Source organism: Vicugna pacos, unplaced genomic scaffold (genome assembly GCF_048564905.1).
Source record: "Vicugna pacos unplaced genomic scaffold, VicPac4 scaffold_19, whole genome shotgun sequence".
Taxonomy (NCBI): Eukaryota; Metazoa; Chordata; class Mammalia; order Artiodactyla; family Camelidae; genus Vicugna; species Vicugna pacos.
Window position 1 is genome coordinate 11279981 of NW_027328740.1, and position 24508 is coordinate 11304488.

General features: G+C 45.6%; 5 long non-coding RNA genes across 7 annotated transcripts; all 5 read left to right on the forward strand.

Annotated features, from left to right (window-relative positions):
- Positions 1-307: 307 nt before the first annotated feature.
- On the forward strand, positions 308-1035 carry LOC140693474 (uncharacterized). The gene is made up of 3 exons (XR_012069226.1): positions 308-571; positions 781-851; positions 954-1035. It is a non-coding gene; the product is annotated as an uncharacterized lncRNA (long non-coding RNA).
- A 4577-nt stretch (positions 1036-5612) lies between these two features.
- Positions 5613-6340, forward strand: LOC140693475 (uncharacterized). The gene is made up of 3 exons (XR_012069227.1): positions 5613-5876; positions 6086-6156; positions 6259-6340. It is a non-coding gene; the product is annotated as an uncharacterized lncRNA (long non-coding RNA).
- Positions 6341-10917: 4577 nt separating this feature from the next.
- On the forward strand, positions 10918-11645 carry LOC140693476 (uncharacterized). Its single transcript, XR_012069228.1, has 3 exons — positions 10918-11181; positions 11391-11461; positions 11564-11645. It is a non-coding gene; the product is annotated as an uncharacterized lncRNA (long non-coding RNA).
- A 4577-nt stretch (positions 11646-16222) lies between these two features.
- On the forward strand, positions 16223-16950 carry LOC140693477 (uncharacterized). Its single transcript, XR_012069229.1, has 3 exons — positions 16223-16486; positions 16696-16766; positions 16869-16950. It is a non-coding gene; the product is annotated as an uncharacterized lncRNA (long non-coding RNA).
- Positions 16951-17109: 159 nt separating this feature from the next.
- Positions 17110-22255, forward strand: LOC140693481 (uncharacterized). Of its 3 annotated transcripts, none has more exons than XR_012069234.1 (5): positions 17110-17265; positions 20552-20624; positions 21721-21791; positions 22001-22071; positions 22174-22255. It is a non-coding gene; the product is annotated as an uncharacterized lncRNA (long non-coding RNA). The 3 variants fall into 3 exon arrangements; XR_012069233.1 differs by lacking the exon at positions 17110-17265 and adding an exon at positions 20303-20450; XR_012069235.1 differs by lacking the exon at positions 17110-17265 and adding an exon at positions 20321-20460.
- The last annotated feature ends 2253 nt before the right edge of the window (positions 22256-24508 follow it).

Here is a 24508-nt window from a genome sequence, read left to right on the forward strand (position 1 = left end):
TACATTTAGGTTTGAATCCAAAAGCACCTTGAGGCATTAGAGCTATGAGAACCCTGCCTCAGCTATGGTAGTCTATTGAGAACCAGGTGTTCTTCTATCAGTGATGGGAACACTTAATCATCCAATCATGTTGGGTAAAGCAATTTAACGCGACCAAGTCTGCACCCCCATGATATAGTGCCCCCGGGGCTTGATTCAAGCGAAAGACTGTCCACATATTCTGTGTCTTTAATGTCATTGGCGACTTTTACAGTTCAGTTCACTATCTGACTTATAATATTTACCTATACTGTCTTGAAGAACTGAGGCCCAAGGCATATTCAAGTTCAGTCAAAGATTCCCCTCACTTGCCACACTCCCTTCACCCCAGAGAAGACATAAACCCAGCATTGGCTGAATCTAGCGGAAGGTCATCGTTTCTTTGTGTGAGCTATGTATTCAATTCCTATCTATTTTGGTCGAGACTCTTTGACCTTTAAGGAGTTCACTGTTGTTCCCAGAGTGTGAAGCTGGAGGAACTCTGATTCTAGGAGGGGCTTGCTCTTCTCGTACTGGCTTCATTGCAGCTCAGGTACTGATCCTTCCAAATGGATGCTTGAGTGCAGGGGAGGGAAGAGCAAGTGCTTGATAGCTAGGCCCAAACCTGGGGAAAAAGCTTACCTGGGCTTGGTGCATTTTGGTCGGAATGGCTTGGAAATGCCCCTTGGGACGTGTGGATTCTCACGACCTCTTGCAAGAACATGAGCGTTATTATCATCTCTGCCATCTCTTCTCTTTTAGACGTCAGGGATCTTGGACCCGTTCTCGGAACAGAGAATTGAGTAACTTCCCCAAGTCCACGTTGGCACTCCGTATGTTTCTGCCAGTATCCGCGAGGTTCACTATGTCTCATGAATGACTTTCGAGCCTGGTATCCGGTACAGCTGTCTCCATGCCAGTATTCTCCATTGCAGCAGAACAACCCTCATCAATGTGTTCGCATCTCTCCTCAATCCGTGCAGCCAGCTTTTCGGCCAGCTTCTCTTCGTGTCTCCCATAACGTCGACTTCAACAGGACTGGGCAAGTCTGAGAGTACCTCGGAGCCTCACCAGCAAGCTGATGACAGGCAGATCTTCCACTGTCTGCCCTCTCAGGTTCTGGAAACTGACCCGTGAACTCAGGTCTTTGGGCAGCAGCAGTATCTCGAACTTACACAGCTTCCCGAACCAAAGACCTAAGCTAAGCTCCACAGAGGGCGGCAGCCCCTCCATCACACTGATCCACCCACAGAACTCTGCCCGGTTACCTAGGATCCACCAGCCACAACAAGCCTCGCGGTACACACCAACATTCCACCTGGAATGCAAGCGGTAACTGCCATCCCCAATGGTGGCTGCATCTTGTCAGTGTTGGGGGAGGGCCTGCATCCTACAAGAGGTTCCTAAAGAAAATGTGATTCTATCCACTAGCGTCCAATGGGCCTTTTTCTTCCCTCTATCCTTTTGTTCAGGTCTGAATGCACAGTACAAACGGAGGGAAGTGTGTCCATGTTTAGTGGATGGTTTCACACGTCTTTAAACTTTCTAACAGTTCACAGTACACAGAGACCCACTAAAGGAGACTTATGTTCCTGTAATATCCGTACACCCAGAATCCATATCCGTCGGTAGATTTCTGCTGAAACACCCGCACTCTCGGGACATGGATCCATTGGTTTCATGGGGGCTGAAATTCCTAGAAATGAAACCAACCCCAATGTGCACTTCACTGTCTGTCTCTTTGGCTCTTTGTACACTTATGCAGAGCTACTTGTCTTTGTTATAGGCTTATGTAATTTCTTCTCTACGTATGGTAGGATATGGCATTCATTCATCCTGTTGGAAGACTTGCAAGTCTTTATCACGGACTGGAATCCATTTGATGGCAAATCGGCATTTTGGTTAGGCCAAGATTTGCTCTTATGGATCTATATTTAAGAATATAAATGCACGCCTCTGATTTCCGAATACAAGTGTGCTGAGTACATGCAAGCCGCGATACTGGGTCGATGCGTGCTGAATGATCCTTGACATCACCTTGAGTATTTTCTTTGGAATAATCATGGTTCCCTTGGTATATGTCAGCCAACCGTACCCTTTTCGTGCTTGTCTGTTTGTTTGATTCTTTGTTTGTCTGCTTCTCGTTTGTTCAGCAAACACATCAGGCCATGCATCTCTCCGTTCGCTTCAAACAGAGAGTCATATTAGATGATTCATTTTAGATAGTGCTTCCAATCACCTATGATTTCCTGCTTCCCTCTCCCATCTTAAGGGTTTTGATGTCCTCCTTGCCTTCTTCTTGTTTCTTCTTTGCCACTCATGCTCTTCTTGCATTTCCAGTAATGGTTTTCTTCTTTCCATTTCACCTTGCTGCTTTTGTATTCAGGGTAGAATTCTCAACCTTTCTTATAGGAAACGTTTCGAACTGCTGAATTCTTTTAAGATTTGCCGGTCTGTGGAATTCTCTAGCTCTGCCTTTATTAGAAATGGCGGTCATGTGGCATAGGCTACCGTAGATGGCAGTATTTTCCCATTCAGGATATGGTCTACGTCCTGGCACTCATCCCTGTCCTGCAATATTGCTGCCGAGATATCAGGTGAAACCCTTCTGGAGGTACTCTGGTGACTATGTTGATTCCTCCAGGTGCATTTTACATCACTGGGATTCTCGTGAACTTTGTTGATTTGAATCATACAGCTGCTGGTAGGTCAAGAGGGATTCCACCTCTTTTGGACGCTGTGTACTTCCTGAATTCGTATAGATGATTCTTTCTTGGCTTTCAGCAAGTTTCAGTCTGATTTCTCTACAGATAACTTTTCAGACAATTTTTTGCCCCTTTATCTCTTGCTTTTCGATCTGGGACTCTTATGAATCCTAATCTTTCATGCCTTGTCTTACCCCAGGATTCAAAACCATTGTTTTCATTGGTTTGCCCTTGCTTGCCTACGTCTGCTTCTGACCGAGGGATTTCTGTTACCCTGTATTCACAGTCATTCACGCGTCCCTCTGCATTATCTAGTCTGCTTTGGACTGAATTTTAGCCCTGATATTATCACATCCATTGAGTTTTCTGATATTATTTGGCCTGTCTTGGGACTTTCTCTTCCCCTTTTCTGGTATTCTGCCTTTTGTGATTCTGAGACACTGTTGTTCTTCAGTGTTTCCCTCACATCCGTTTTCAAAACTTGCTCTGGTTGCGTTTTGCAGTCTAGTTGTGGGAAAGCATATCTTTTGGGCCTCCAGTCTCTTTCAAACTGAAAATGGTACTTCCTGTTTCTTTTACTGTACTTCTTCATCTCTACTGGTCAGGTAATATCAGGTATCTAATGCAGACTTCTAGGGCTTTGTTAAGTGAAAATTTTAGTCTCTTTTCTCTACGCATTTCCATGGGATTTCTCTGAGGACAATTTCTCCTAGACATTGATGCCTTGTCCTGCTCCTGTGTGTGTTGTCTGGCATATCTCCAACTTCAGGGGTTGCCTTTGGTTGTGATAAACCATCCCATAGTATTTCGATTAGCATAAACTCACTTTTATTACGCTGATCTCGCAAATCTGAAAGTGCACAGGACACTTCCTTTAGTGGAAATGAAGCTTCTAAAGGTTCTCAGCTCTGCATTCTGATCTATGTCACTTTGGAGTGTTTCCAAATCAGCAAACTCAGAGTACGCTTGTGCTTTCTAGTGCCATGGGGATGTCCCAATGAAACCAGTTCTTCCCAGAGCTTCTCTGTCTACAGAAACACCAGTGGAAACATATCTATGGTTGTCATACATCAGGGCCTGTTGGAATGATCCCGCAGACCTACCTTGGTGTCCTCGATGCCGTACCGTGTTAGTGCCACCCAAAATGCTGCATCTGCTTTTGGGAGATAATGCTGAAGGAAATGCTTCATCTTCTCACACCGTGGACTTTGACCACTTTTCCTTGTCCTCTCATCCTAGTAGCACGGGTGCACGAAGGCAATCACAGAGCTGTTGCACATCCTGTGCCTCAAACCAAACCGTAATCCCAGCCCAGGTTATGAATGTAGCAGATCCTAAAACTTTTCATTCTGATTTCAAACCCAAGGCCCCCTGGATCCCTCAGACCACATGCACGATTCCTCTGATTCAGCCCCACACGTGCTCTATTGTCAAAATGCCAAATTGGTCCCTGGTCCTGCAGATGCACTGGGTGTGGCCATGGGACATATCGATATTCTCAACCGCGCGCGCCAGTGTGGTTGCTTTCTCATTGTGGTCACAGTTCGGTTTGCTCTCTTGATAGGACCCACCACATCCCACAACGCACTCCAGATGCCTGAGAATCAGCGTGTGCCAGCAGAAGTAGCCCTATCCCACATTGACCGCTGCCTCTGCTACCTCAAATTTGGCAGCTCGGACCTTGGTGTCAAAATCCATTGTGGGGACATTTTGTGCTGGTTTCTTGGAGTTCTGTCAGTCAAGCTCTGCTGTGCACTCTTGTAACACTCAGCGCATCACCTTCAATCCCAAGTCTCCTGTCCGGTTGAGAGTGTGCGTCCAAGTAAAACAGAGTTTCACCTTTGCTGCTCCATCACCAGGGGTCAGACCCTGCACTGGTTTCCATTCCCTGCTTTGCCTTCTCCTGCTTCCAGGTGTTCTGAGGCCTCATCCTGTCTTTGGAAGTAACAGACCTCTCTTCGGCAAGTGTCCTGTGCCAAGGGCTGGGTGAGTGGATGTTTCCATTGCTGTGTACATGGGAGCGAGTGCGCGCAGGTTGCACTGCTCCTCTGCCAACTGGGCATCGACTAACCAACACTTTCCAGATATATTTCACAGAAATGTGATATTTGTTTAGCTCTTTTTTCTATACAGCCGTGGTGGGAGGGATTATCCGAAGACTCCAGTTTTGACATTGTTTTGATATCTCATTTGCAGGCTTTAAAAAGTTTAATAGAATTGATTTACATGTTTTGGGAGTTATACGAAAATGAAGTTAGTTTTTGAAACATACTAAATCGACCTAGAAGCCAGACTTGTCAATTTTGGTAACGTTTGGTCAGCTCTGAGGAAAACATTGTCAGATAGAATGTAAAATAGCAGTCCAAACTGTTAAAGGGGTCATGTCAACTCTTTACTGTTGAAGCCTCCGAAACCAACAGGAACCATGAAATACCTATTGGAAACATGAAATAACCCCCAACCTTGGATTCACTTGTGCATTTCGTGCCCCTTACACCCAATGACACCTACTGGCCAATGTTGGCATTTCAAGGGGTAACATCCCCCTCTAGGGAATTACAAGAGAAAACAAACCAAATATATACATTTAGGTTTGAATCCAAAAGCACCTTGAGGCATTAGAGCTATGAGAACCCTGCCTCAGCTATGGTAGTCTATTGAGAACCAGGTGTTCTTCTATCAGTGATGGGAACACTTAATCATCCGATCATGTTGGGTAAAGCAATTTAACGCGACCAAGTCTGCACCCCCATGATATAGTGCCCCCGGGGCTTGATTCAAGCGAAAGACTGTCCACATATTCTGTGTCTTTAATGTCATTGGCGACTTTTACAGTTCAGTTCACTATCTGACTTATAATATTTACCTATACTGTCTTGAAGAACTGAGGCCCAAGGCATATTCAAGTTCAGTCAAAGATTCCCCTCACTTGCCACACTCCCTTCACCCCAGAGAAGACATAAACCCAGCATTGGCTGAATCTAGCGGAAGGTCATCGTTTCTTTGTGTGAGCTATGTATTCAATTCCTATCTATTTTGGTCGAGACTCTTTGACCTTTAAGGAGTTCACTGTTGTTCCCAGAGTGTGAAGCTGGAGGAACTCTGATTCTAGGAGGGGCTTGCTCTTCTCGTACTGGCTTCATTGCAGCTCAGGTACTGATCCTTCCAAATGGATGCTTGAGTGCAGGGGAGGGAAGAGCAAGTGCTTGATAGCTAGGCCCAAACCTGGGGAAAAAGCTTACCTGGGCTTGGTGCATTTTGGTCGGAATGGCTTGGAAATGCCCCTTGGGACGTGTGGATTCTCACGACCTCTTGCAAGAACATGAGCGTTATTATCATCTCTGCCATCTCTTCTCTTTTAGACGTCAGGGATCTTGGACCCGTTCTCGGAACAGAGAATTGAGTAACTTCCCCAAGTCCACGTTGGCACTCCGTATGTTTCTGCCAGTATCCGCGAGGTTCACTATGTCTCATGAATGACTTTCGAGCCTGGTATCCGGTACAGCTGTCTCCATGCCAGTATTCTCCATTGCAGCAGAACAACCCTCATCAATGTGTTCGCATCTCTCCTCAATCCGTGCAGCCAGCTTTTCGGCCAGCTTCTCTTCGTGTCTCCCATAACGTCGACTTCAACAGGACTGGGCAAGTCTGAGAGTACCTCGGAGCCTCACCAGCAAGCTGATGACAGGCAGATCTTCCACTGTCTGCCCTCTCAGGTTCTGGAAACTGACCCGTGAACTCAGGTCTTTGGGCAGCAGCAGTATCTCGAACTTACACAGCTTCCCGAACCAAAGACCTAAGCTAAGCTCCACAGAGGGCGGCAGCCCCTCCATCACACTGATCCACCCACAGAACTCTGCCCGGTTACCTAGGATCCACCAGCCACAACAAGCCTCGCGGTACACACCAACATTCCACCTGGAATGCAAGCGGTAACTGCCATCCCCAATGGTGGCTGCATCTTGTCAGTGTTGGGGGAGGGCCTGCATCCTACAAGAGGTTCCTAAAGAAAATGTGATTCTATCCACTAGCGTCCAATGGGCCTTTTTCTTCCCTCTATCCTTTTGTTCAGGTCTGAATGCACAGTACAAACGGAGGGAAGTGTGTCCATGTTTAGTGGATGGTTTCACACGTCTTTAAACTTTCTAACAGTTCACAGTACACAGAGACCCACTAAAGGAGACTTATGTTCCTGTAATATCCGTACACCCAGAATCCATATCCGTCGGTAGATTTCTGCTGAAACACCCGCACTCTCGGGACATGGATCCATTGGTTTCATGGGGGCTGAAATTCCTAGAAATGAAACCAACCCCAATGTGCACTTCACTGTCTGTCTCTTTGGCTCTTTGTACACTTATGCAGAGCTACTTGTCTTTGTTATAGGCTTATGTAATTTCTTCTCTACGTATGGTAGGATATGGCATTCATTCATCCTGTTGGAAGACTTGCAAGTCTTTATCACGGACTGGAATCCATTTGATGGCAAATCGGCATTTTGGTTAGGCCAAGATTTGCTCTTATGGATCTATATTTAAGAATATAAATGCACGCCTCTGATTTCCGAATACAAGTGTGCTGAGTACATGCAAGCCGCGATACTGGGTCGATGCGTGCTGAATGATCCTTGACATCACCTTGAGTATTTTCTTTGGAATAATCATGGTTCCCTTGGTATATGTCAGCCAACCGTACCCTTTTCGTGCTTGTCTGTTTGTTTGATTCTTTGTTTGTCTGCTTCTCGTTTGTTCAGCAAACACATCAGGCCATGCATCTCTCCGTTCGCTTCAAACAGAGAGTCATATTAGATGATTCATTTTAGATAGTGCTTCCAATCACCTATGATTTCCTGCTTCCCTCTCCCATCTTAAGGGTTTTGATGTCCTCCTTGCCTTCTTCTTGTTTCTTCTTTGCCACTCATGCTCTTCTTGCATTTCCAGTAATGGTTTTCTTCTTTCCATTTCACCTTGCTGCTTTTGTATTCAGGGTAGAATTCTCAACCTTTCTTATAGGAAACGTTTCGAACTGCTGAATTCTTTTAAGATTTGCCGGTCTGTGGAATTCTCTAGCTCTGCCTTTATTAGAAATGGCGGTCATGTGGCATAGGCTACCGTAGATGGCAGTATTTTCCCATTCAGGATATGGTCTACGTCCTGGCACTCATCCCTGTCCTGCAATATTGCTGCCGAGATATCAGGTGAAACCCCTCTGGAGGTACTCTGGTGACTATGTTGATTCCTCCAGGTGCATTTTACATCACTGGGATTCTCGTGAACTTTGTTGATTTGAATCATACAGCTGCTGGTAGGTCTAGAGGGATTCCACCTCTTTTGGACGCTGTGTACTTCCTGAATTCGTATAGATGATTCTTTCTTGGCTTTCAGCAAGTTTCAGTCTGATTTCTCTACAGATAACTTTTCAGACAATTTTTTGCCCCTTTATCTCTTGCTTTTCGATCTGGGACTCTTATGAATCCTAATCTTTCATGCCTTGTCTTACCCCAGGATTCAAAACCATTGTTTTCATTGGTTTGCCCTTGCTTGCCTACGTCTGCTTCTGACCGAGGGATTTCTGTTACCCTGTATTCACAGTCATTCACGCGTCCCTCTGCATTATCTAGTCTGCTTTGGACTGAATTTTAGCCCTGATATTATCACATCCATTGAGTTTTCTGATATTATTTGGCCTGTCTTGGGACTTTCTCTTCCCCTTTTCTGGTATTCTGCCTTTTGTGATTCTGAGACACTGTTGTTCTTCAGTGTTTCCCTCACATCCGTTTTCAAAACTTGCTCTGGTTGCGTTTTGCAGTCTAGTTGTGGGAAAGCATATCTTTTGGGCCTCCAGTCTCTTTCAAACTGAAAATGGTACTTCCTGTTTCTTTTACTGTACTTCTTCATCTCTACTGGTCAGGTAATATCAGGTATCTAATGCAGACTTCTAGGGCTTTGTTAAGTGAAAATTTTAGTCTCTTTTCTCTACGCATTTCCATGGGATTTCTCTGAGGACAATTTCTCCTAGACATTGATGCCTTGTCCTGCTCCTGTGTGTGTTGTCTGGCATATCTCCAACTTCAGGGGTTGCCTTTGGTTGTGATAAACCATCCCATAGTATTTCGATTAGCATAAACTCACTTTTATTACGCTGATCTCGCAAATCTGAAAGTGCACAGGACACTTCCTTTAGTGGAAATGAAGCTTCTAAAGGTTCTCAGCTCTGCATTCTGATCTATGTCACTTTGGAGTGTTTCCAAATCAGCAAACTCAGAGTACGCTTGTGCTTTCTAGTGCCATGGGGATGTCCCAATGAAACCAGTTCTTCCCAGAGCTTCTCTGTCTACAGAAACACCAGTGGAAACATATCTATGGTTGTCATACATCAGGGCCTGTTGGAATGATCCCGCAGACCTACCTTGGTGTCCTCGATGCCGTACCGTGTTAGTGCCACCCAAAATGCTGCATCTGCTTTTGGGAGATAATGCTGAAGGAAATGCTTCATCTTCTCACACCGTGGACTTTGACCACTTTTCCTTGTCCTCTCATCCTAGTAGCACGGGTGCACGAAGGCAATCACAGAGCTGTTGCACATCCTGTGCCTCAAACCAAACCGTAATCCCAGCCCAGGTTATGAATGTAGCAGATCCTAAAACTTTTCATTCTGATTTCAAACCCAAGGCCCCCTGGATCCCTCAGACCACATGCACGATTCCTCTGATTCAGCCCCACACGTGCTCTATTGTCAAAATGCCAAATTGGTCCCTGGTCCTGCAGATGCACTGGGTGTGGCCATGGGACATATCGATATTCTCAACCGCGCGCGCCAGTGTGGTTGCTTTCTCATTGTGGTCACAGTTCGGTTTGCTCTCTTGATAGGACCCACCACATCCCACAACGCACTCCAGATGCCTGAGAATCAGCGTGTGCCAGCAGAAGTAGCCCTATCCCACATTGACCGCTGCCTCTGCTACCTCAAATTTGGCAGCTCGGACCTTGGTGTCAAAATCCATTGTGGGGACATTTTGTGCTGGTTTCTTGGAGTTCTGTCAGTCAAGCTCTGCTGTGCACTCTTGTAACACTCAGCGCATCACCTTCAATCCCAAGTCTCCTGTCCGGTTGAGAGTGTGCGTCCAAGTAAAACAGAGTTTCACCTTTGCTGCTCCATCACCAGGGGTCAGACCCTGCACTGGTTTCCATTCCCTGCTTTGCCTTCTCCTGCTTCCAGGTGTTCTGAGGCCTCATCCTGTCTTTGGAAGTAACAGACCTCTCTTCGGCAAGTGTCCTGTGCCAAGGGCTGGGTGAGTGGATGTTTCCATTGCTGTGTACATGGGAGCGAGTGCGCGCAGGTTGCACTGCTCCTCTGCCAACTGGGCATCGACTAACCAACACTTTCCAGATATATTTCACAGAAATGTGATATTTGTTTAGCTCTTTTTTCTATACAGCCGTGGTGGGAGGGATTATCCGAAGACTCCAGTTTTGACATTGTTTTGATATCTCATTTGCAGGCTTTAAAAAGTTTAATAGAATTGATTTACATGTTTTGGGAGTTATACGAAAATGAAGTTAGTTTTTGAAACATACTAAATCGACCTAGAAGCCAGACTTGTCAATTTTGGTAACGTTTGGTCAGCTCTGAGGAAAACATTGTCAGATAGAATGTAAAATAGCAGTCCAAACTGTTAAAGGGGTCATGTCAACTCTTTACTGTTGAAGCCTCCGAAACCAACAGGAACCATGAAATACCTATTGGAAACATGAAATAACCCCCAACCTTGGATTCACTTGTGCATTTCGTGCCCCTTACACCCAATGACACCTACTGGCCAATGTTGGCATTTCAAGGGGTAACATCCCCCTCTAGGGAATTACAAGAGAAAACAAACCAAATATATACATTTAGGTTTGAATCCAAAAGCACCTTGAGGCATTAGAGCTATGAGAACCCTGCCTCAGCTATGGTAGTCTATTGAGAACCAGGTGTTCTTCTATCAGTGATGGGAACACTTAATCATCCGATCATGTTGGGTAAAGCAATTTAACGCGACCAAGTCTGCACCCCCATGATATAGTGCCCCCGGGGCTTGATTCAAGCGAAAGACTGTCCACATATTCTGTGTCTTTAATGTCATTGGCGACTTTTACAGTTCAGTTCACTATCTGACTTATAATATTTACCTATACTGTCTTGAAGAACTGAGGCCCAAGGCATATTCAAGTTCAGTCAAAGATTCCCCTCACTTGCCACACTCCCTTCACCCCAGAGAAGACATAAACCCAGCATTGGCTGAATCTAGCGGAAGGTCATCGTTTCTTTGTGTGAGCTATGTATTCAATTCCTATCTATTTTGGTCGAGACTCTTTGACCTTTAAGGAGTTCACTGTTGTTCCCAGAGTGTGAAGCTGGAGGAACTCTGATTCTAGGAGGGGCTTGCTCTTCTCGTACTGGCTTCATTGCAGCTCAGGTACTGATCCTTCCAAATGGATGCTTGAGTGCAGGGGAGGGAAGAGCAAGTGCTTGATAGCTAGGCCCAAACCTGGGGAAAAAGCTTACCTGGGCTTGGTGCATTTTGGTCGGAATGGCTTGGAAATGCCCCTTGGGACGTGTGGATTCTCACGACCTCTTGCAAGAACATGAGCGTTATTATCATCTCTGCCATCTCTTCTCTTTTAGACGTCAGGGATCTTGGACCCGTTCTCGGAACAGAGAATTGAGTAACTTCCCCAAGTCCACGTTGGCACTCCGTATGTTTCTGCCAGTATCCGCGAGGTTCACTATGTCTCATGAATGACTTTCGAGCCTGGTATCCGGTACAGCTGTCTCCATGCCAGTATTCTCCATTGCAGCAGAACAACCCTCATCAATGTGTTCGCATCTCTCCTCAATCCGTGCAGCCAGCTTTTCGGCCAGCTTCTCTTCGTGTCTCCCATAACGTCGACTTCAACAGGACTGGGCAAGTCTGAGAGTACCTCGGAGCCTCACCAGCAAGCTGATGACAGGCAGATCTTCCACTGTCTGCCCTCTCAGGTTCTGGAAACTGACCCGTGAACTCAGGTCTTTGGGCAGCAGCAGTATCTCGAACTTACACAGCTTCCCGAACCAAAGACCTAAGCTAAGCTCCACAGAGGGCGGCAGCCCCTCCATCACACTGATCCACCCACAGAACTCTGCCCGGTTACCTAGGATCCACCAGCCACAACAAGCCTCGCGGTACACACCAACATTCCACCTGGAATGCAAGCGGTAACTGCCATCCCCAATGGTGGCTGCATCTTGTCAGTGTTGGGGGAGGGCCTGCATCCTACAAGAGGTTCCTAAAGAAAATGTGATTCTATCCACTAGCGTCCAATGGGCCTTTTTCTTCCCTCTATCCTTTTGTTCAGGTCTGAATGCACAGTACAAACGGAGGGAAGTGTGTCCATGTTTAGTGGATGGTTTCACACGTCTTTAAACTTTCTAACAGTTCACAGTACACAGAGACCCACTAAAGGAGACTTATGTTCCTGTAATATCCGTACACCCAGAATCCATATCCGTCGGTAGATTTCTGCTGAAACACCCGCACTCTCGGGACATGGATCCATTGGTTTCATGGGGGCTGAAATTCCTAGAAATGAAACCAACCCCAATGTGCACTTCACTGTCTGTCTCTTTGGCTCTTTGTACACTTATGCAGAGCTACTTGTCTTTGTTATAGGCTTATGTAATTTCTTCTCTACGTATGGTAGGATATGGCATTCATTCATCCTGTTGGAAGACTTGCAAGTCTTTATCACGGACTGGAATCCATTTGATGGCAAATCGGCATTTTGGTTAGGCCAAGATTTGCTCTTATGGATCTATATTTAAGAATATAAATGCACGCCTCTGATTTCCGAATACAAGTGTGCTGAGTACATGCAAGCCGCGATACTGGGTCGATGCGTGCTGAATGATCCTTGACATCACCTTGAGTATTTTCTTTGGAATAATCATGGTTCCCTTGGTATATGTCAGCCAACCGTACCCTTTTCGTGCTTGTCTGTTTGTTTGATTCTTTGTTTGTCTGCTTCTCGTTTGTTCAGCAAACACATCAGGCCATGCATCTCTCCGTTCGCTTCAAACAGAGAGTCATATTAGATGATTCATTTTAGATAGTGCTTCCAATCACCTATGATTTCCTGCTTCCCTCTCCCATCTTAAGGGTTTTGATGTCCTCCTTGCCTTCTTCTTGTTTCTTCTTTGCCACTCATGCTCTTCTTGCATTTCCAGTAATGGTTTTCTTCTTTCCATTTCACCTTGCTGCTTTTGTATTCAGGGTAGAATTCTCAACCTTTCTTATAGGAAACGTTTCGAACTGCTGAATTCTTTTAAGATTTGCCGGTCTGTGGAATTCTCTAGCTCTGCCTTTATTAGAAATGGCGGTCATGTGGCATAGGCTACCGTAGATGGCAGTATTTTCCCATTCAGGATATGGTCTACGTCCTGGCACTCATCCCTGTCCTGCAATATTGCTGCCGAGATATCAGGTGAAACCCTTCTGGAGGTACTCTGGTGACTATGTTGATTCCTCCAGGTGCATTTTACATCACTGGGATTCTCGTGAACTTTGTTGATTTGAATCATACAGCTGCTGGTAGGTCTAGAGGGATTCCACCTCTTTTGGACGCTGTGTACTTCCTGAATTCGTATAGATGATTCTTTCTTGGCTTTCAGCAAGTTTCAGTCTGATTTCTCTACAGATAACTTTTCAGACAATTTTTTGCCCCTTTATCTCTTGCTTTTCGATCTGGGACTCTTATGAATCCTAATCTTTCATGCCTTGTCTTACCCCAGGATTCAAAACCATTGTTTTCATTGGTTTGCCCTTGCTTGCCTACGTCTGCTTCTGACCGAGGGATTTCTGTTACCCTGTATTCACAGTCATTCACGCGTCCCTCTGCATTATCTAGTCTGCTTTGGACTGAATTTTAGCCCTGATATTATCACATCCATTGAGTTTTCTGATATTATTTGGCCTGTCTTGGGACTTTCTCTTCCCCTTTTCTGGTATTCTGCCTTTTGTGATTCTGAGACACTGTTGTTCTTCAGTGTTTCCCTCACATCCGTTTTCAAAACTTGCTCTGGTTGCGTTTTGCAGTCTAGTTGTGGGAAAGCATATCTTTTGGGCCTCCAGTCTCTTTCAAACTGAAAATGGTACTTCCTGTTTCTTTTACTGTACTTCTTCATCTCTACTGGTCAGGTAATATCAGGTATCTAATGCAGACTTCTAGGGCTTTGTTAAGTGAAAATTTTAGTCTCTTTTCTCTACGCATTTCCATGGGATTTCTCTGAGGACAATTTCTCCTAGACATTGATGCCTTGTCCTGCTCCTGTGTGTGTTGTCTGGCATATCTCCAACTTCAGGGGTTGCCTTTGGTTGTGATAAACCATCCCATAGTATTTCGATTAGCATAAACTCACTTTTATTACGCTGATCTCGCAAATCTGAAAGTGCACAGGACACTTCCTTTAGTGGAAATGAAGCTTCTAAAGGTTCTCAGCTCTGCATTCTGATCTATGTCACTTTGGAGTGTTTCCAAATCAGCAAACTCAGAGTACGCTTGTGCTTTCTAGTGCCATGGGGATGTCCCAATGAAACCAGTTCTTCCCAGAGCTTCTCTGTCTACAGAAACACCAGTGGAAACATATCTATGGTTGTCATACATCAGGGCCTGTTGGAATGATCCCGCAGACCTACCTTGGTGTCCTCGATGCCGTACCGTGTTAGTGCCACCCAAAATGCTGCATCTGCTTTTGGGAGATAATGCTGAAGGAAATGCTTCATCTTCTCACACCGTGGACTTTGACCACTTTTCCTTGTCCTCTCATCCTAGTAGCACGGGTGCACGAAGGCAATCACAGAGCTGTTGCACATCCTGTGCCTCAAACCAAACCATAATCCCAGCCCAGGTTATGAATGTAGCAGATCCTAAAACTTTTCATTCTGATTTCAAACCCAAGGCCCCCTGGATCCCTCAGACCACATGCACGATTCCTCTGATTCAGCCCCACACGTGCTCTATTGTCAAAATGCCAAATTGGTCCCTGGTCCTGCAGATGCACTGGGTGTGGCCATGGGACATATCGATATTCTCAACCGCGCGCGCCAGTGTGGTTGCTTTCTCATTGTGGTCACAGTTCGGTTTGCTCTCTTGATAGGACCCACCACATCCCACAACGCACTCCAGATGCCTGAGAATCAGCGTGTGCCAGCAGAAGTAGCCCTATCCCACATTGACCGCTGCCTCTGCTACCTCAAATTTGGCAGCTCGGACCTTGGTGTCAAAATCCATTGTGGGGACATTTTGTGCTGGTTTCTTGGAGTTCTGTCAGTCAAGCTCTGCTGTGCACTCTTGTAACACTCAGCGCATCACCTTCAATCCCAAGTCTCCTGTCCGGTTGAGAGTGTGCGTCCAAGTAAAACAGAGTTTCACCTTTGCTGCTCCATCACCAGGGGTCAGACCCTGCACTGGTTTCCATTCCCTGCTTTGCCTTCTCCTGCTTCCAGGTGTTCTGAGGCCTCATCCTGTCTTTGGAAGTAACAGACCTCTCTTCGGCAAGTGTCCTGTGCCAAGGGCTGGGTGAGTGGATGTTTCCATTGCTGTGTACATGGGAGCGAGTGCGCGCAGGTTGCACTGCTCCTCTGCCAACTGGGCATCGACTAACCAACACTTTCCAGATATATTTCACAGAAATGTGATATTTGTTTAGCTCTTTTTTCTATACAGCCGTGGTGGGAGGGATTATCCGAAGACTCCAGTTTTGACATTGTTTTGATATCTCATTTGCAGGCTTTAAAAAGTTTAATAGAATTGATTTACATGTTTTGGGAGTTATACGAAAATGAAGTTAGTTTTTGAAACATACTAAATCGACCTAGAAGCCAGACTTGTCAATTTTGGTAACGTTTGGTCAGCTCTGAGGAAAACATTGTCAGATAGAATGTAAAATAGCAGTCCAAACTGTTAAAGGGGTCATGTCAACTCTTTACTGTTGAAGCCTCCGAAACCAACAGGAACCATGAAATACCTATTGGAAACATGAAATAACCCCCAACCTTGGATTCACTTGTGCATTTCGTGCCCCTTACACCCAATGACACCTACTGGCCAATGTTGGCATTTCAAGGGGTAACATCCCCCTCTAGGGAATTACAAGAGAAAACAAACCAAATATATACATTTAGGTTTGAATCCAAAAGCACCTTGAGGCATTAGAGCTATGAGAACCCTGCCTCAGCTATGGTAGTCTATTGAGAACCAGGTGTTCTTCTATCAGTGATGGGAACACTTAATCATCCGATCATGTTGGGTAAAGCAATTTAACGCGACCAAGTCTGCACCCCCATGATATAGTGCCCCCGGGGCTTGATTCAAGCGAAAGACTGTCCACATATTCTGTGTCTTTAATGTCATTGGCGACTTTTACAGTTCAGTTCACTATCTGACTTATAATATTTACCTATACTGTCTTGAAGAACTGAGGCCCAAGGCATATTCAAGTTCAGTCAAAGATTCCCCTCACTTGCCACACTCCCTTCACCCCAGAGAAGACATAAACCCAGCATTGGCTGAATCTAGCGGAAGGTCATCGTTTCTTTGTGTGAGCTATGTATTCAATTCCTATCTATTTTGGTCGAGACTCTTTGACCTTTAAGGAGTTCACTGTTGTTCCCAGAGTGTGAAGCTGGAGGAACTCTGATTCTAGGAGGGGCTTGCTCTTCTCGTACTGGCTTCATTGCAGCTCAGGTACTGATCCTTCCAAATGGATGCTTGAGTGCAGGGGAGGGAAGAGCAAGTGCTTGATAGCTAGGCCCAAACCTGGGGAAAAAGCTTACCTGGGCTTGGTGCATTTTGGTCGGAATGGCTTGGAAATGCCCCTTGGGACGTGTGGATTCTCACGACCTCTTGCAAGAACATGAGCGTTATTATCATCTCTGCCATCTCTTCTCTTTTAGACGTCAGGGATCTTGGACCCGTTCTCGGAACAGAGAATTGAGTAACTTCCCCAAGTCCACGTTGGCACTCCGTATGTTTCTGCCAGTATCCGCGAGGTTCACTATGTCTCATGAATGACTTTCGAGCCTGGTATCCGGTACAGCTGTCTCCATGCCAGTATTCTCCATTGCAGCAGAACAACCCTCATCAATGTGTTCGCATCTCTCCTCAATCCGTGCAGCCAGCTTTTCGGCCAGCTTCTCTTCGTGTCTCCCATAACGTCGACTTCAACAGGACTGGGCAAGTCTGAGAGTACCTCGGAGCCTCACCAGCAAGCTGATGACAGGCAGATCTTCCACTGTCTGCCCTCTCAGGTTCTGGAAACTGACCCGTGAACTCAGGTCTTTGGGCAGCAGCAGTATCTCGAACTTACACAGCTTCCCGAACCAAAGACCTAAGCTAAGCTCCACAGAGGGCGGCAGCCCCTCCATCACACTGATCCACCCACAGAACTCTGCCCGGTTACCTAGGATCCACCAGCCACAACAAGCCTCGCGGTACACACCAACATTCCACCTGGAATGCAAGCGGTAACTGCCATCCCCAATGGTGGCTGCATCTTGTCAGTGTTGGGGGAGGGCCTGCATCCTACAAGAGGTTCCTAAAGAAAATGTGATTCTATCCACTAGCGTCCAATGGGCCTTTTTCTTCCCTCTATCCTTTTGTTCAGGTCTGAATGCACAGTACAAACGGAGGGAAGTGTGTCCATGTTTAGTGGATGGTTTCACACGTCTTTAAACTTTCTAACAGTTCACAGTACACAGAGACCCACTAAAGGAGACTTATGTTCCTGTAATATCCGTACACCCAGAATCCATATCCGTCGGTAGATTTCTGCTGAAACACCCGCACTCTCGGGACATGGATCCATTGGATTCATGGGGGCTGAAATTCCTAGAAATGAAACCAACCCCAATGTGCACTTCACTGTCTGTCTCTTTGGCTCTTTGTACACTTATGCAGAGCTACTTGTCTTTGTTATAGGCTTATGTAATTTCTTCTCTACGTATGGTAGGATATGGCATTCATTCATCCCCTTGGAAGACTTGCAAGTCTTTATCACGGACTGGAATCCATTTGATTGCAAATCGGCATTTTGGTTAGGCCACGATTTGCTCTTATGGATCTATATTTAAGAATATAAATGCACGCCTCTGATTTCCGAATACAAGTGTGCTGAGTACATGCAAGCCGCGATACTGGGTCGATGCGTGCTGAATGATCCTTGACATCACCTTGAGTATTTTCTTTGGAATAATCATGGTTCCCTTGGTATATGTCAGCCAACCGTACCCTTTTCGTGCTTGTCTGTTTGTTTGATTCTTTGTTTGTCTGCTTCTCGTTTGTTCAGCAAACACATCAGGCCATGCATCTCTCCGTTCGCTTCAAACAGAGAGTCATATTAGATGATTCATTTTAGATAGTGCTTCCAATCACCTATGATTTCCTGCTTCCCTCTCCCATCTTAAGGGTTTTGATGTCCTCCTTGCCTTCTTCTTGTTTCTTCTTTGCCACTCATGCTCTTCTTGCATTTCCAGTAATGGTTTTCTTCTTTCCATTTCACCTTGCTGCTTTTGTATTCAGGGTAGAATTCTCAACCTTTCTTATAGGAAACGTTTCGAACTGCTGAATTCTTTTAAGATTTGCCGGTCTGTGGAATTCTCTAGCTCTGCCTTTATTAGAAATGGCGGTCATGTGGCATAGGCTACCGTAGATGGCAGTATTTTCCCATTCAGGATATGGTCTACGTCCTGGCACTCATCCCTGTCCTGCAATATTGCTGCCGAGATATCAGGTGAAACCCCTCTGGAGGTACTCTGGTGACTATGTTGATTCCTCCAGGTGCATTTTACATCACTGGGATTCTCGTGAACTTTGTTGATTTGAATCATACAGCTGCTGGTAGGTCTAGAGGGATTCCACCTCTTTTGGACGCTGTGTACTTCCTGAATTCGTATAGATGATTCTTTCTTGGCTTTCAGCAAGTTTCAGTCTGATTTCTCTACAGATAACTTTTCAGACAATTTTTTGCCCCTTTATCTCTTGCTTTTCGATCTGGGACTCTTATGAATCCTAATCTTTCATGCCTTGTCTTACCCCAGGATTCAAAACCATTGTTTTCATTGGTTTGCCCTTGCTTGCCTACGTCTGCTTCTGACCGAGGGATTTCTGTTACCCTGTATTCACAGTCATTCACGCGTCCCTCTGCATTATCTAGTCTGCTTTGGACTGAATTTTAGCCCTGATATTATCACATCCATTGAGTTTTCTGATATTATTTGGCCTGTCTTGGGACTTTCTCTTCCCCTTTTCTGGTATTCTGCCTTTTGTGATTCTGAGACACTGTTGTTCTTCAGTGTTTCCCTCACATCCGTTTTCAAAACTTGCTCTGGTTGCGTTTTGCAGTCTAGTTGTGGGAAAGCATATCTTTTGGGCCTCCAGTCTCTTTCAAACTGAAAATGGTACTTCCTGTTTCTTTTACTGTACTTCTTCATCTCTACTGGTCAGGTAATATCAGGTATCTAATGCAGACTTCTAGGGCTTTGTTAAGTGAAAATTTTAGTCTCTTTTCTCTACGCATTTCCATGGGATTTCTCTGAGGACAATTTCTCCTAGACATTGATGCCTTGTCCTGCTCCTGTGTGTGTTGTCTGGCATATCTCCAACTTCAGGGGTTGCCTTTGGTTGTGATAAACCATCCCATAGTATTTCGATTAGCATAAACTCACTTTTATTACGCTGATCTCGCAAATCTGAAAGTGCACAGGACACTTCCTTTAGTGGAAATGAAGCTTCTAAAGGTTCTCAGCTCTGCATTCTGATCTATGTCACTTTGGAGTGTTTCCAAATCAGCAAACTCAGAGTACGCTTGTGCTTTCTAGTGCCATGGGGATGTCCCAATGAAACCAGTTCTTCCCAGAGCTTCTCTGTCTACAGAAACACCAGTGGAAACATATCTATGGTTGTCATACATCAGGGCCTGTTGGAATGATCCCGCAGACCTACCTTGGTGTCCTCGATGCCGTACCGTGTTAGTGCCACCCAAAATGCTGCATCTGCTTTTGGGAGATAATGCTGAAGGAAATGCTTCATCTTCTCACACCGTGGACTTTGACCACTTTTCCTTGTCCTCTCATCCTAGTAGCACGGGTGCACGAAGGCAATCACAGAGCTGTTGCACATCCTGTGCCTCAAACCAAACCGTAATCCCAGCCCAGGTTATGAATGTAGCAGATCCTAAAACTTTTCATTCTGATTTCAAACCCAAGGCCCCCTGGATCCCTCAGACCACATGCACGATTCCTCTGATTCAGCCCCACACGTGCTCTATTGTCAAAATGCCAAATTGGTCCCTGGTCCTGCAGATGCACTGGGTGTGGCCATGGGACATATCGATATTCTCAACCGCGCGCGCCAGTGTGGTTGCTTTCTCATTGTGGTCACAGTTCGGTTTGCTCTATTGATAGGACCCACCACATCCCACAACGCACTCCAGATGCCTGAGAATCAGCGTGTGCCAGCAGAAGTAGCCCTATCCCACATTGACCGCTGCCTCTGCTACCTCAAATTTGGCAGCTCGGACCTTGGTGTCAAAATCCATTGTGGGGACATTTTGTGCTGGTTTCTTGGAGTTCTGTCAGTCAAGCTCTGCTGTGCACTCTTGTAACACTCAGCGCATCACCTTCAATCCCAAGTCTCCTGTCCGGTTGAGAGTGTGCGTCCAAGTAAAACAGAGTTTCACCTTTGCTGCTCCATCACCAGGGGTCAGACCCTGCACTGGTTTCCATTCCCTGCTTTGCCTTCTCCTGCTTCCAGGTGTTCTGAGGCCTCATCCTGTCTTTGGAAGTAACAGACCTCTCTTCGGCAAGTGTCCTGTGCCAAGGGCTGGGTGAGTGGATGTTTCCATTGCTGTGTACATGGGAGCGAGTGCGCGCAGGTTGCACTGCTCCTCTGCCAACTGGGCATCGACTAACCAACACTTTCCAGATATATTTCACAGAAATGTGATATTTGTTTAGCTCTTTTTTCTATACAGCCGTGGTGGGAGGGATTATCCGAAGACTCCAGTTTTGACATTGTTTTGATATCTCATTTGCAGGCTTTAAAACGTTTAATAGAATTGATTTACATGTTTTGGGAGTTATACGAAAATGAAGTTAGTTTTTGAAACATACTAAATCGACCTAGAAGCCAGACTTGTCAATTTTGGTAACGTTTGGTCAGCTCTGAGGAAAACATTGTCAGATAGAATGTAAAATAGCAGTCCAAACTGTTAAAGGGGTCATGTCAACTCTTTACTGTTGAAGCCTCCGAAACCAACAGGAACCATGAAATACCTATTGGAAACATGAAATAACCCCCAACCTTGGATTCACTTGTGCATTTCGTGCCCCTTACACCCAATGACACCTACTGGCCAATGTTGGCATTTCAAGGGGTAACATCCCCCTCTAGGGAATTACAAGAGAAAACAAACCAAATATATACATTTAGGTTTGAATCCAAAAGCACCTTGAGGCATTAGAGCTATGAGAACCCTGCCTCAGCTATGGTAGTCTATTGAGAACCAGGTGTTCTTCTATCAGTGATGGGAACACTTAATCATCCGATCATGTTGGGTAAAGCAATTTAACGCGACCAAGTCTGCACCCCCATGATATAGTGCCCCCGGGGCTTGATTCAAGCGAAAGACTGTCCACATATTCTGTGTCTTTAATGTCATTGGCGACTTTTACAGTTCAGTTCACTATCTGACTTATAATATTTACCTATACTGTCTTGAAGAACTGAGGCCCAAGGCATATTCAAGTTCAGTCAAAGATTCCCCTCACTTGCCACACTCCCTTCACCCCAGAGAAGACATAAACCCAGCATTGGCTGAATCTAGCGGAAGGTCATCATTTCTTTGTGTGAGCTATGTATTCAATTCCTATCTATTTTGGTCGAGACTCTTTGACCTTTAAGGAGTTCACTGTTGTTCCCAGAGTGTGAAGCTGGAGGAACTCTGATTCTAGGAGGGGCTTGCTCTTCTCGTACTGGCTTCATTGCAGCTCAGGTACTGATCCTTCCAAATGGATGCTTGAGTGCAGGGGAGGGAAGAGCAAGTGCTTGATAGCTAGGCCCAAACCTGGGGAAAAAGCTTACCTGGGCTTGGTGCATTTTGGTCGGAATGGCTTGGAAATGCCCCTTGGGACGTGTGGATTCTCACGACCTCTTGCAAGAACATGAGCGTTATTATCATCTCTGCCATCTCTTCTCTTTTAGACGTCAGGGATCTTGGACCCGTTCTCGGAACAGAGAATTGAGTAACTTCCCCAAGTCCACGTTGGCACTCCGTATGTTTCTGCCAGTATCCGCGAGGTTCACTATGTCTCATGAATGACTTTCGAGCCTGGTATCCGCTACAGCTGTCTCCATGCCAGTATTCTCCATTGCAGCAGAACAACCCTCATCAATGTGTTCGCATCTCTCCTCAATCCGTGCAGCCAGCTTTTCGGCCAGCTTCTCTTCGTGTCTCCCATAACGTCGACTTCAACAGGACTGGGCAAGTCTGAGAGTACCTCGGAGCCTCACCAGCAAGCTGATGACAGGCAGATCTTCCACTGTCTGCCCTCTCAGGTTCTGGAAACTGACCCGTGAACTCAGGTCTTTGGGCAGCAGCAGTATCTCGAACTTACACAGCTTCCCGAACCAAAGACCTAAGCTAAGCTCCACAGAGGGCGGCAGCCCCTCCATCACACTGATCCACCCACAGAACTCTGCCCGGTTACCTAGGATCCACCAGCCACAACAAGCCTCGCGGTACACACCAACATTCCACCTGGAATGCAAGCGGTAACTGCCATCCCCAATGGTGGCTGCATCTTGTCAGTGTTGGGGGAGGGCCTGCATCCTACAAGAGGTTCCTAAAGAAAATGTGATTCTATCCACTAGCGTCCAATGGGCCTTTTTCTTCCCTCTATCCTTTTGTTCAAGTCTGAATGCACAGTACAAACGGAGGGAAGTGTGTCCATGTTTAGTGGATGGTTTCACACGTCTTTAAACTTTCTAACAGTTCACAGTACACAGAGACCCACTAAAGGAGACTTATGTTCCTGTAATATCCGTACACCCAGAATCCATATCCGTCGGTAGATTTCTGCTGAAACACCCGCACTCTCGGGACATGGATCCATTGGTTTCATGGGGGCTGAAATTCCTAGAAATGAAACCAACCCCAATGTGCACTTCACTGTCTGTCTCTTTGGCTCTTTGTACACTTATGCAGAGCTACTTGTCTTTGTTATAGGCTTATGTAATTTCTTCTCTACGTATGGTAGGATATGGCATTCATTCATCCTGTTGGAAGACTTGCAAGTCTTTATCACGGACTGGAATCCATTTGATGGCAAATCGGCATTTTGGTTAGGCCAAGATTTGCTCTTATGGATCTATATTTAAGAATATAAATGCACGCCTCTGATTTCCGAATACAAGTGTGCTGAGTACATGCAAGCCGCGATACTGGGTCGATGCGTGCTGAATGATCCTTGACATCACCTTGAGTATTTTCTTTGGAATAATCATGGTTCCCTTGGTATATGTCAGCCAACCGTACCCTTTTCGTGCTTGTCTGTTTGTTTGATTCTTTGTTTGTCTGCTTCTCGTTTGTTCAGCAAACACATCAGGCCATGCATCTCTCCGTTCGCTTCAAACAGAGAGTCATATTAGATGATTCATTTTAGATAGTGCTTCCAATCACCTATGATTTCCTGCTTCCCTCTCCCATCTTAAGGGTTTTGATGTCCTCCTTGCCTTCTTCTTGTTTCTTCTTTGCCACTCATGCTCTTCTTGCATTTCCAGTAATGGTTTTCTTCTTTCCATTTCACCTTGCTGCTTTTGTATTCAGGGTAGAATTCTCAACCTTTCTTATAGGAAACGTTTCGAACTGCTGAATTCTTTTAAGATTTGCCGGTCTGTGGAATTCTCTAGCTCTGCCTTTATTAGAAATGGCGGTCATGTGGCATAGGCTACCGTAGATGGCAGTATTTTCCCATTCAGGATATGGTCTACGTCCTGGCACTCATCCCTGTCCTGCAATATTGCTGCCGAGATATCAGGTGAAACCCCTCTGGAGGTACTCTGGTGACTATGTTGATTCCTCCAGGTGCATTTTACATCACTGGGATTCTCGTGAACTTTGTTGATTTGAATCATACAGCTGCTGGTAGGTCTAGAGGGATTCCACCTCTTTTGGACGCTGTGTACTTCCTGAATTCGTATAGATGATTCTTTCTTGGCTTTCAGCAAGTTTCAGTCTGATTTCTCTACAGATAACTTTTCAGACAATTTTTTGCCCCTTTATCTCTTGCTTTTCGATCTGGGACTCTTATGAATCCTAATCTTTCATGCCTTGTCTTACCCCAGGATTCAAAACCATTGTTTTCATTGGTTTGCCCTTGCTTGCCTACGTCTGCTTCTGACCGAGGGATTTCTGTTACCCTGTATTCACAGTCATTCACGCGTCCCTCTGCATTATCTAGTCTGCTTTGGACTGAATTTTAGCCCTGATATTATCACATCCATTGAGTTTTCTGATATTATTTGGCCTGTCTTGGGACTTTCTCTTCCCCTTTTCTGGTATTCTGCCTTTTGTGATTCTGAGACACTGTTGTTCTTCAGTGTTTCCCTCACATCCGTTTTCAAAACTTGCTCTGGTTGCGTTTTGCAGTCTAGTTGTGGGAAAGCATATCTTTTGGGCCTCCAGTCTCTTTCAAACTGAAAATGGTACTT